We start from the raw sequence: 13,251 nt of genomic DNA, 5'->3' as shown, positions 1-13,251 counted from the left end.
GCTAGCCTAAAATATAAACACAATTGGTTAATTAGGAGATCGGGTTAAATAAAACTATCACTATTAGTAATTATATAGTGAATTTAGGTATCTCCCCTTATCCTTCCTTCCTTGTACCTCCTCCTATATATTTATTTGGGATGTGACCCATTGAGTATAAAGGGAGATGATTTCCCACTTGTGATCATCCAGCAATTCACATTAAATTTAATCACTGTTTGCCATGTCAGAAAATGCAGATCCTGTCATGTATTCATATATTTTTTTGATGTACAGCATGCTGTGTAATTTTTAATCACTTTCGATTATATGTTCACTTTGTCCAATCTAAAGATTTGGCACTATCTCCATGATGATATATTTTGGAAATAGTGCTAATAACTTTGCTGGTAGAATGGCAAGTTGCATCGAATTAATATACCACACTGCTTTTAAAGAGTGAGGACATCTTGTGGAAATTTGCGGTAGTACATTTCCCCTTAGTCCCGCACATCAGTGAATAATAAGTAATAATTATCAATTAGGGGCAGTATATATTGATGCACCTTGAGTCCATTCAGTAGCTCTGAGGAAACCAACGTTTGTTGGTGAAACGCGTCAGCGTCCAGCATTGTGCAATGAGCACCCATGCACTAAGTGGCAATTGAATCCCCTGTACGGGATCCTATACCTATCGTTCCCCAGGCTGTTCCCCGATAAGGTGTCCGGCTGGTCAGCTCAACAGGAAGTGACGATCGGGAGGACACCTCCGACCCGGAAGTCAAGCCCCGCAGCCGCCGGTTTAGCCACATGGAGGGGTAGAACGCCGATGGGTGAATGAGATAGCCACGGACCAACCGGATAACCGGAACCTTGCCGCAACACACCGCTATCCATCCTCCTCCCCCTGCTACATGAGGTACACACCGCTACCAAAATGAAGTACACGCCAAGGTAATTTTATGACCTGTTCTACTTTCATATTTGTATCTGCCTACACAGACGGTGTGTTACCAATTGCACTTGCTGCTTATCTGAGACTTATTTCGAGCTCTACTTAGTGATACCTGCAGTCCTCATCTACTTTAACAACTAGGACTTCCTATTGAAGATTCAACACCGAACTTCTCGCAGACCACTTAATCTACTGCTCCTAATACTCCTGTATGATTTTGAGCTCACCCACCACAGCCAACTAATCATTTACGGACGATTCTGTCGGCAGGCAATTGTGGGATTAAAAGATTGGAATCCTCTTGTGTTATCAAATATTCATCCAAGAATTCCATCATATTTATACTGTGACCATTTTCACTGTGAATTCCAGCCAGGATTATCCAATATAGTCATCAGAGGGGTAATTTACTTCATCAGAGGTCCTCACACTGTACCTTACGAATCATCCAGCCTACATTGTATGCTGGTGTCCGTCGGGTTCAAGTGCCATTGAATAGATGGTGTATTTTTCAATATATGCATGGGTGCTATCAATTGTTGATTTTAATTGTTGTCTTGTAACACCATGGTCCACCGCCTTTTTGTTTTTGTCTTCAATTTGCACTTTTAAGGCATACGTGCCTAATACATCTATATCTTTTAATAAGAACACATGCCTATGGTGCCCTTAGTTGGTGGCTGGGGGAGTGGGTAACAGACTTGTGTTTGTATTCTCACGGTTCCCCAACCCTCTTTTTTCCTTTTGTTCATATGCTGATATAGCAACGGTCACTATTTAGGACAGTGTAATTTATCGAGGTTTATTACCTATAATTTATGAGGTGTTCACTATATCTCCAGTGAACCTCTCTTGAGCCCTCCACAGAACACTATTTGTTGCTCTTTTTTTAATAGCTGCCAATAGGTGTCACTATTGAAAGAGTTACAGTATTCCTACCTCTTTATTTTGTTGAAAATTGTAACATGTTTTTACGTTTGACCATTTAAAGTAAAAAAAAAAAATTTAAAAAATGACAAAGACAAATAGGGAAAATCTCCCCCACTGGTACACTGACAGCCATAAAAAACTAAAAGGAGTTCTACGCCTTCCTTACTCTATCTAAAACCTAAAAGAATTTAATATCACTTAAATATCTAAAGTAAACGTTTTCTAAGTTGTTTTTTAAATTAAATAACAAACGTGATACTTATCTGCTCTGTGCACTTGGCTACCGTTGCTATCTCAACCAATGAGGATAGAGAGACCTAGGAGAGCTGAGGCTCTCGTGCACATCATTGGATCGAGATGGACGGTAAGTATTAGGGGGGGGGGGGGCGCTGCTGCACACAGAAGGTTTTTTACCTTCATGCGTAGAATACATGAAGGTAAAAATAACTTGAGCCTACAACCACTTTAATCAAAACAGTGCAAATATACACATTGGCAGTGCTCCATACAATATACAAAAAAAAAAAGAAATTCTAAAGTGTGCAATCCTACAGGTTGCCACTGGAGTCCTCGTCCACTCCTCCATGATGACATCACAGAGCTGGGGGATGTTAGAGACCTTGCGCTCCTCCACCTTCCGTTTGAGGATGCCACACAGATGTTCAATAGGGCTTAGGTCTGGAGACATGCTTGGCCAGTCCATCACCTTTACCCTCAGCTTCTTTAGCAAGGCAGTGGCCATCTTGGAGGTGTGTTTGGGGTTGTTATTGTTGCAGAGTGCGATCACTGGGTGCAGCGGAGTCCATTCAGATCAGACATTGTGGAGTAAACAGGAACTGGCTTCTTTATTGGAACATAACACAGGATTCAAACATGTCGCTTCATCATTGTAATAAGAACACAGACAGGAAGAGATAACCAACAAGTACAGTGCAGTGTACAGGAAATACACATCATAGAGAATGCATAGCATATCACTAAGCATTAGTGACAGCTACTGTCCTATTTGTGAACTGCAGTTAATCTGTAATAGGCTAAGCTTTAAAGTTGTTGTATCTCCAACACCCCTTCTCAACAGCTAAGGCTTAGTCTATTAAACCCATCTTCTTTGTAAGCCTTGAGTGTCTTTCAGCGGTCAGAGGCTTTGTAAGGATATCTGCTGTCATATCCTCGGTTGGGCAATAAAGTAACTCAAGAAGACCTTGCTCTTGAAGATCCCTAAGAAAGTGGAACTTCACACCAATGTGCTTGGTTCTTGAATTAACTCCTTCCATGTGCGCAAGTGCAAGGCATCCTTGATTGTCCTCATAGATTTCTGTTGGTCCCAACTGTGGTTGACCCAAGTTTGTTAATAGCTGTCTCAGCCATATAACTTCTTGGCTTGCCTGCGCTGCAGCAACGTATTCTGCTTCAGTAGACGACAGTGAAACAGAGAGTTGCTTTTTACTAGTCCAACTGATGGCACCTCCTGACAGGAAAAATAAGTATCCACTGGTAGCATCAACATATCCTGTTAAGGTGCTTTCATTGCTTGCTGGTAACTTTAGCTTGTAGTGCGAAGTCCCTTTTAGATAGCGAATGATTCGCCTTTACAGCATTCCAGTCCTTTTGACTTGGCATTGAAACCTTTCTGCATAGGATTCCAACAGTTGCTGCAATGTCCGGCCTTGTAGCAGTGGTAAGATACAGCAATTTCCCTATTGCCTTCCTGTATTGAGTATTAGTAGGTATTGGGTTATCTTGTCAATTCATCTCCTTTAGGTAGTTGGTTTCCATAGGAGACTTTACTGGTTTGGCGTCTTCCATTCCAAATGTTTCAATTATTTCTTGTATTTTGTGTCTTTGGTTCAGAAGAAAGCTGCCATCTTCCTCTCTCTCGATCTGGATGCCGAGGTAATTCTTTATGTTGCCAAGATCTTTGGTGTTGAAGTTCTGATTTAATTTTTCTACTATTTCTACTTCATCCCCTTCTTGCTCAAAGCAAATCAGGATATCATCCACATAAATAAACATATAGACAAATCCGTCTCCCAATTTCTTTGTGTATAAGCAGGGGTCTGCTTTACTCCTCAGAAAGTTTTGATGTGTAAGCACTTCATTTATTTTTATATTCCACGCTCTGGCTGCTTGCTTTAGACCATATATACTCCTGCAAAGTTTGCATACTAGGTCTGGCCTTTGTTCATCTTTGAACCCTGGTGGCTGTTCCATGTAAATTTCTTCTGTTAGCTCGCCATGTAGAAACGCGGTTTTCACATCAAAATGTTTCACTTGCATTTTCCTTGTGACGGCTACTGTCAGTAAAGTCCGTATTGTAGTGTGCTTGACTATTGGTGCAAATGTCTCGTCATAGTCCTCTCCGTATTTTTGAGAATAGCCCTTGGCTACTAGTCTTGCTTTGTATCGCTCAATTGTACCAACTGCATTGTATTTCACTTTAAAAGTCCATTTACAGCCTATGGCTTTCCTTCCGGATGGTAGTTCTGTAAGTGTCCATGTTTTAGTGTCATGCATGGATTTTATCTCTTCATCAGCAGCCTTTATCCATTTACTTGCTTCTTGTTCTGAAAGCTGAGATATTTCTTCCCAGGTTGCAGGTTCGTTGATACTGGCAGAACTTGCTTTGTATGAGAGACGTACAGGTGGTTTACCTTTGTTTTCTCTTGTTGAACATCTTGGTTTTGTGTCTGAGCCTTCTTGTATCTGCTCTTCAGTACTGGTAGAGTCTGAACTCACTTCAACTGTTTGTTCAGAAGTTACAGAGATAGGCTGGTCAATGTCAGTTTTCTCATCTATTCTTGCTTCTACTGTTGTCATTACATTGTCTCTGAAATCTTCAACAAAAGTTATGCTGTTGCTAACGGTAACCTTGTCTGTTTTTGGATCAAGGATTCTGTAACCTTTGACATTGTCACTATATCCAACAAAGATACCTTCAAATGCTCTGTTTTGGAGTTTGGTGCGTTTTTCTTCAGGTATGTAGATGAATGCTTTGCATCCAAAAACTCTTAGGTGGTTTACATTTGGCTTCTCATTGTGCCAAAGTTCATATGGAGTTTTCTCTATTGTTCTGGAAAGAAGTCTGTTCTGCAAATATGTAGCTGTCATAGCTGCTTCGCCCCAGTATTTTTGTGGTAGTCCAGAATCTGTCAGCATACATCTGATCATTTCAGTCAGAGTTCTGTTCTTTCTTTCAGCTACTCCATTTTGTTCTGGTGTATATGGGACTGTCTTTTGATGTTCTATTCCATTCTGTTTTAAATACTCTTGTATCTTATATCCCATGAATTCACCCCCATTGTCACTCCGAAGTATGAGAGGCTTCCTCTGAAACTTGTTACTGGTCTTTATTATATAGTCTTATAATTTGTCAAAAACTTCACTCTTGTGTTGTATTAGGTAGGTGACTGTGTATCTTGAATAGTCGTCTATGAAAGTCACTATGTACCTTTTGCCTCCAGGTGTGGGTGGGTTTAGGGGACCACACACGTCACTGTGAACTAAGTCAAGTGGTCTTGAAGCTCTCTTCTGACTGACTTTGGGAAGTGTTGCTCTTGTAGCTTTGGATTTAATGCAACATTCACACTTAACAGTAACTTGACAAGGGGATATTGTTAGATCCCTTGTCAGATTCCTCCTCTGTAGTTCCTGTATGCATTCTGGGTGTCTGTGACCTAGACGTCTGTGCCATATATGTATACAGTCGTTATGCTTGTGTGTACATAGTCTCACCTTTTCCTTCACTGTGTCGAGGTGATATAGATTATCATCCAGCTTGGCACTTGCTACTGTCTGGTTGCCGTTTAGGATTGAACACTTGTCACCTTGGAATTTTACAGTGAGTCCTCTGGCTGTCAGACGCTTCACAGATAAGAGTCCTCCTTCTAGATTAGGAACATAAAGCACGTCTTTCACTGGTATGGCTAGAATGTGTCCCGCATCATCAGGGCATACAAGGGTTCCATGCCCATATCCTTCTGCATGTATTTTGCTTCCATCTGCAAGATAAATAGTTTCTTTGTTGTTCAGATCAAGTTCTGTGAAAAAACTTCTATCACTTGTCATGTGACTGGTTGCCCCCGAATCGATGCACCAGCCTTCACATTTATTGTTGCCTGTCACTTTAAATGTGGCATTCCAGTTTCCTTCCCGTGGATCATTGATTGTGTCTTTGACCTTTTGTTTAGCATAAGAGGGACGCCGTCTTATTTGCTCTGCTTTCCATATAGTACAGTCTTTCTTTATGTGTCCCTGTTTGTGACATCTGAAACACACTCTGGTCTCTTTCCTGTGTAACCTTGCGTCTGTAGCTTTAAGAGCGGTTCTGGTGTCGGTTTCTGTGGAGTCATGCACTAATTCCTTTCTTCTCTGATACTCATCTATGAGCCTGGTTTTTACAAATGCTAATGTCAGATCTGTCTCAGGTCGTGTCTCCAGTGCATTGATCAGTGCAGTATATGTTTCGGGCAAACTGCATAACAACATAGCTGCAGCGTGGTTGTCTGTTATATTCTCCCCGATTGATCTGAGTTGTGCAATCACTTCCAGCATTGCATTTATGTGCTCCTGCATGTCCTGTTCTCTGCTAAGTCTCATTCTGTAAAGTTTCCGCAGTAGGAACAGCTTGCTGTTTAAACTGGATCTTTCATGCAGTCTTTTTAGCACATCCCACATGCCTTTAGCTGTGTCCTCATGGCATAATGTATGAGCTGACCATCCTCCACTAGTAAGCTTATTGTGGCCCGTGCCTGTCTGTTTTTCTTGTCCCAGTCCTGATTATTGTCCTGTGGCCTCTCTGTGGTGGTAACCTCCCACAAGTCATCTCTAGATAATAGCATTTCCACTTTAAACTTCTATAGCTGATAATTGTCATTGTTCAGTTTGGCCACTGAGAGTTTAAGTTCTGAGTTTCCAGACATTTTTCCCTCCTTTATATATGAACAGTCTTACTTGTCTATAGGAGATGTCACTGGAAAGCTTCCTTATGTCGATCTTTATCCGGATCCTGGGCCCATAACCTTTTGCAGAGTGCGATCACTGGGTGCAGCGGAGTCCATTCAGATCAGACATTGTGGAGTAAACAGGAACTGGCTTCTTTATTGGAACATAACACAGGATTCAAACATGTCACTTCATCATTGTAATAAGAACACAGACAGGAAGAGATAACCAACAAGTACAGTGCAGTGTACAGGAAATAGACATCATAGAGAATGCATAGCATATCACTAAGCATTAGCGACATCTACTGTCCTATTTGTGAACTGCAGTTAATCTGTAATAGGTTAAGCTTTAAAGTTGTTGTATCTCCAACAGTTATCATGTTGGAATACTCCCCTGCGGCCCAGTCTCCGAAGGGAGGGGGATCATGCTTTGCTTCAGTATGTCACAGTACATGTTGGCATTCATGGTTCCCTCAATGAACTGTAGCTCCCCAGTGCCAGCAGCACTCATGCAGCCCCAGACAATGACACTCCCACCACCATGCTTGACTGTAGGCAAGACACACTTGTCATTGTACTCCTCACCTGGTTGCCCCCACACACGCTTGACACCATCTGATCCAAATAAGTTTGTCTTGGTCTCATCAGACCACAGAACATGGTTCTAGTAATCCATGTCCTTAGTCTGTTTGTCTTCAGCAAACTGTTTGCAGGCTTTGTGCATCATCTTTAGAAGAGGCTTCCTTCTGGGATGACAGTTAATACAGACCAATTTGATGCAGTGTGTGGCATATGGTCTGAGCACTTACAGGCTGACCCCCCACCCCTTAAACCTTTGCAGCAATGCTGGCAGCACTCATATGTCTATTTCCCAAAGATAACCTATGGATATGACGCTGAGCACGTGCACTCAACTTCTTTGGTCAACCATGGCTATGTCTGTTAAACTGCTGTATGCAGTGTGGGACAAGGCCATCTGGCGCCCAGGGCGAAGACGCCAAACTGCCCCCCCCCAAGATGTAGGTGCATAATGCGCAGTGCCAGGACAAGGTCACCCAGCAAAGATGGCAAACTGCACCCTCAATCCCCCCCCCCACCTCCATGTGTACAGTTCACACCTCAGTCTCCGAGTGGCACCCACTGGGAATGAAGGCGGCTGCTACATCTTTCCCTCTCTGGTCATGCAATATGTCTTTAACCCACTGTCGCCTGAAAATGGGTCACAGGAGTGCATGAGTATATGCACTCCTGTGATCCCCAGGAGAAGTATAGCTGAAATAGCTTTGGCTAACCTTCTCCTTTAAAGAGGAGCAATGGGGGGGGAGTAAAAATGATGCTCAGCTGCATGTTTTACTGCCCCCAACCGCACATGTAAATGAGGCCTAATAGTTGGCTACAGGAAACATGGTGCTTAGTTGGAAAACAGCAGTACATAATGACACTGTACCTGTACTGCTCTGTGTTTTCTGGGTTTAGGCAAGGCATCTTCAGTCAGATTCTGTCCCCTCTGGCCAGCCCATCCACCACCCGTAAGGATTCATCATTTTTAGATATGCACAAGTCTAGCCCCGGCATTTTCTGCATCTTCTGTCTGCTTTTGTCCCCACCTCCCGGCCCGCCCACCTCCTATCAGACCTGTAGAACAAAGGCTAGAAAAGTGTCACAGGTGCTGGGTGGGCGGGTCAGCTAGTGAGTGGGCGGGTCAACCTGTAGCTGGCCAGCTAGAACCTGTCCTAGGTTGCTAATATGACCTACATGTATATACAGCTAGACCTGCTAATAATATTAATACAGTGCATATGTTTATGTATGAGAGACAAAAGCAGAGTTATTTACTGTGATTTCATGTTTGGATGTCACATAACAATTGTATATTGTGTTCACAGAAGCAAAAGGAAAAATATGCCTGTAAGATTCATTTGTATGCATGTAAGGTAAGCTCAGACACAGCAGAGTTTAAACCAGGAAGCACAGGGTTAAGCTTTATTACCCATAAGGAGTTGGTGGTCAATCACAGCCAATCCCACACTCAGCAACAGTCTTGGCCAATTACAGCCAGCCTTACACCCATTTTCTGTCTCTGAAGCCTCATGGTTTAGCCAGCCCTCTCATTCTACTACAGGAGAGAAACTGAATAGACACACAGATCCACAGAGCAGTTTTATGGAAGCAAGTGGCCAAAAATAGGTAATTAACAGTTATACATGTTCCTATTGTTAGCAATGTGATTAGAGCTGTATACTGAAAGAGTTATTTGTTCACTTGTAGTTCCACCAAACAATCCATACGTCCTAGAAAAGTTATATCAAACGACCAAACTCGAATCAAACCCAAAGTTATACCGAACAAACAATTCAAACCCAAACCAAACCGAACAAACTACCAAACCCAGACCCAAACAACTAGCAAACAAATTATCAAACCTGAATCAATCAAACATACTCAACAAACAAACTCAAACAGCAAACAGCAATAGAGAGAGAGAGAAAAATATATCCACCATTTGTTTTACTGTATTCAGCACATGTTGTACATGGACTGTCTGCTGCAAAGTGTCAGTGCTCCTATCTATGAAGAAAAGGAAGTTAATAAAGAAGATATTTTAAGCGTTTGGTGTGCTCTTTAAACCTACTGCTTCCCATAGAACGGTATTGGAGGAATTTATAGAGTAACAGACAGTCTGGTTAGACTGAAGTCAGAGAGAGCCAATTCTTCTAATGCCACAGTGCATGAGGCACTTTGTAGTGCTGCGCCTGCCACACAACCGGCAGGGATAGAAACAGAGGGAAATGCCTGGACAAGACACAGGCAGATCAATACTAAAGCCTTACAGGAGGTGGGCAGGCTGGGAGGCGGGCACAGACGCTGACAGAAGATGTGGAAAATGCCGGGGCTAGACTCGTACGTACATACTGAATCCTTACAGGTAGTGGGCACGCCGGCCGGCGGGGACACAGGTGGAACGCTTTAATCCTGTCACTGGGATAAAAGAAGAGTTGACGCTTCCAACCCGCCCCCCCTCAACACTGCGCCCAGGGCACGTGAGCCCTCGCCCCCCCCCCTGTAACGGCCCTGGCTGTATGGTCTTGGCCACCATGCTGCACCTCAATTTCAGGGTCTTGGCAATATTCCTATAGCCTAAGCCAGTGTTTCTCAACTCCGGTCCTCAAGGCACACTAACAGGTCAGATTTTAAGTATTACCTTGTGGAGATGCAGACTAGAATACTGCAATCACTGAGCAGCAAATTATATCACCTGTGATGTATTTCATTTTTCTTGCAAACCTGGCCTGTTAGTGTACCCTGAGGACTGGAGTTGAGAAACACTGGCCTAAGCCATCTTTATGTAGAGCAACAATTCTTTTTTTCAGATCCTCAGAGAGTTCTTTGCCATGAGGTGCCATGTTGAACCTCCAGTGACCAGTATGAGAAAGTGAGAGCGATAACACCAAATTTAACACACCTGCTCCCCATTCACACCTAAGACCTTGTAACACTAAGGGGAGGGAATATGTCTAATTGGACCCAATTTGGACATGTTCACTTTTGTTGCCATTGGCTTAGACATTAATGGCTGTGTGTTGAGTTATTTTGAGGAGACAGCAAATTTACACTGTTATACAAGCTATACACTCACTACTTTACATTGTAGCAAAGTCTCATTTCTTCAGTGTTGTCACATGAAAAGGTATAATAAAATATTTACAAAAATGTGAGGGTGTACTCACTTTTGTGAGATAATTTATGTCCTCCTAATAAAGGTAAGTAAAAAAAAAAAATCAATCATTTCCTCGCGGTAAATCAGATGGGACCTTCAACATCCCGAATCAGCAAAAATAGCTCTTTCCCTGTGTTATCAATTATTAGGTTGGCTAAAGCAGGTTATAAACGTAGAGTTTTATTTTTCAACAAGCAGGTTAAAGGAAAAAAACTCACAGATCACTGCATCCATGCAAGTGACGTGGATTCAGGGGATCCCCACCTCTCTTTTCTGAAACCATGTACTCATCCCCTTCAACCCTTCAGAATAAACAGATCAGCGCTGCAGCCATTGGCTGCACGGGCTGATGGAATGCAGGTTTTCCAGCGGGAATGGTTATATTGCAAAACATAAAAAATTGCAACAACTACCATTTAATTCATTTAAGCCTCTGCTTTCCGAAATGTATAATGTTTGGGGTTCTAATTATTTTTCTAAAAAAAACCTGATATTTTAAAACTATGTGAAAATTTTTAAAATTGCCCCAGATGGCAAGTTATTTATTTTTTTTTTTGCAAATTAAAGGAAGCAGGTATTCTGTAGACATTTTAAAACATATCAAAATCCAACAAAAGCGTATTAATTTGTGTATTGTTGTTCTTTACAAATTATTGAAAATTGATTGTTAAAAAAAAAAAAAAAAAAAATCGAAATCCAAGATACATTATATTACCAAAAGTATTGGGACACCTACCTTTACACGCACATTAACTTTAATGGCATCTCAGTCTTAGTCCATAGTGTTCAATATTGAGTTGGCCCACCCTTTGCAGCTATAACAGCCTTAACTCTTCTGGGAAGGCTGTCCACAAGGTTTAGGAGTGTGTCTATGTAAATGTTTAATCATTCTTCTAGAAGCGCATTTGTGGGAGAAGGGCTGCCTCACCGAGGTGTTCTCTCGGTTTGAGGTCAGGACTCTGTGAAGGCAAGTCAAGTTCCTTATTCCCAAACTCACTCATCCATGTCTTTATGGATCTTGCTTTGTGCACTGGTCCAAATCATTTGGTGGAGGGGGGATTATGGTGTGGGGTTGTTTTTCAGGGGTTGGGCTTGGCCCCTTAGTTCCAGTGAAGGGAACTCTTAAGGCGTCAGCTTACCAAGACATTTTGGACAATTTTATGCTCCCAACTTTGTAGGAACAGTTTGGGGAGGGCCCTTCGTGTTCCAACATGACTGAGCACCAGTGCACAAACAAGTTCCATAAAGTCATAGATGAGTGAGTTTGGGGTGGAGGAGCTTGACTGGCCTGCACAGAGTTCTGATCTCAACCCAACAGAACATCTTTAGGATGAATTAGAGCAGAAACTGCGAGCCAGGCCTTCTTGTCCAACATCAGTGCTTGACCTCACAAATGGGCTTTTGAAAAAATGGTCAAACATTCCCATATACACACTCCTAAACCTTGTGGACGGCCTTCCCAGAAAAGTTGAAGCTGTTATAGCTGCAAAGGGAGTGGGCCATCAATATTGAACCCGACGGACTAAGACTGGGGTGCCATTAAAGTCCATGTGCGTGTAAAGGCAGGCGTCCCAATTCTTTTAGTGATATAGTGTATATCATTTAATGTGAACTGTTAGACAGGGTAAATTTGGTTTGTTGCAGGCTGGCTGATAAGCGAGCTGGGAATTTCTGTTTGTTGTTTTTTAACATGCGTCACCCTTCCATGTGCTCCTTGCTGCAAAGGACAGTTCTAGGTTGGGGTGGTTGCCACTTGTTTGGACTCTGCTAGGCATTTACAGACTCAGAGTGAAGGGTGGTTTTAGGTAAATCTTGTTAAAGAAGAATTATAGTGAAAAACGGCTGACCTCTTCTAGGCAAAATGCTGGTTAACTTATAATTCTGGCTTTAGTAGTATCAGGAGTACTTACTTTTCTTTGACATTATATTCCACATTATCAGGGTGAAGAAGTATTGAAGTCAAGAAGGCAGAATAGAAAACTCATTTTTTAGAAATTGGTTAGGAGTTGCACCACCCTTAAACTGAATACCCAGTGTCATGCAAATGTATGAAACGTTAGATAAGTATTAGCTGTATTCCTCCAAAAGCTTTGTAACTTAAAAAAGCTCTGCAACATAATTGTGCATCACCCCCCCCCCTCCAAAAATGATTTTATCCCCATACAGACCTGGTCTATTTCTTACCTTTTAGCTTAGGATTGTATTGCAGTCCTTGTTCTCAGTCAATGTTCAGTTGAAGTTATGGTCAGTACCCTTTGGAATGTATTTATATAGCTTACAATACAAACAAAGCTCTCAATTCTAGGAAGTCTTGCCTGCGTGTATTGAAAAAAAAACTCAAAAACATTATGTAATGGTTTATAAAAACTAGTTTCACAGGAGATCTGTAAAAACATTCCTAAAGCCGTACACACCTTTCACTTAAAGGGTAACTCCACTTTCGTGGGGAAAAAAATAGCAAATTAAGAAAAAACAATATAGCGTATGCAATTGCAGCACAAATCATATTGTAATTGAATGTTATTAAAAAATTCCTTTCCTTTTCAGTCTGCAGCTGTTGTAGAATTTCTGAAAATGCAATACAATATGGCTACCTGGAGCTGTTCTGTACACAGAATGTATACTGACCACACCCAAGAAAGATTATTTCCTGCTTGTGTGATTGGCTCACCAATTTTCCCAGAAGTCTGCCTAAGATACAAGTCAGATTTCTGGCATCACCTGCA

General features: G+C 41.9%; 1 protein-coding gene across 1 annotated transcript in view; it reads right to left on the bottom strand.

Moving 5' to 3' along the window:
- Nucleotides 1-12,756, bottom strand: part of LOC309549029 (cytochrome P450 2K4-like) — a 127,284-nt gene extending 114,528 nt beyond the window's left edge. The window contains exon 1 of the mRNA XM_082248970.1: nt 12,710-12,756. The gene's annotated coding sequence lies outside the window, so the exon portion shown is untranslated. The remainder of the gene's footprint in view (nt 1-12,709) is intronic.
- Between the last annotated feature and the right edge of the window lie 495 nt (nt 12,757-13,251).

Source organism: Pelophylax lessonae, assembly GCF_965119305.1.
Source record: "Pelophylax lessonae genome assembly, chromosome: 3".
Classification (NCBI taxonomy): domain Eukaryota; kingdom Metazoa; phylum Chordata; class Amphibia; order Anura; family Ranidae; genus Pelophylax; species Pelophylax lessonae.
Note: the sequence above shows the minus strand (reverse complement) of the source record. Positions and strands in the feature narration are given on the sequence as shown.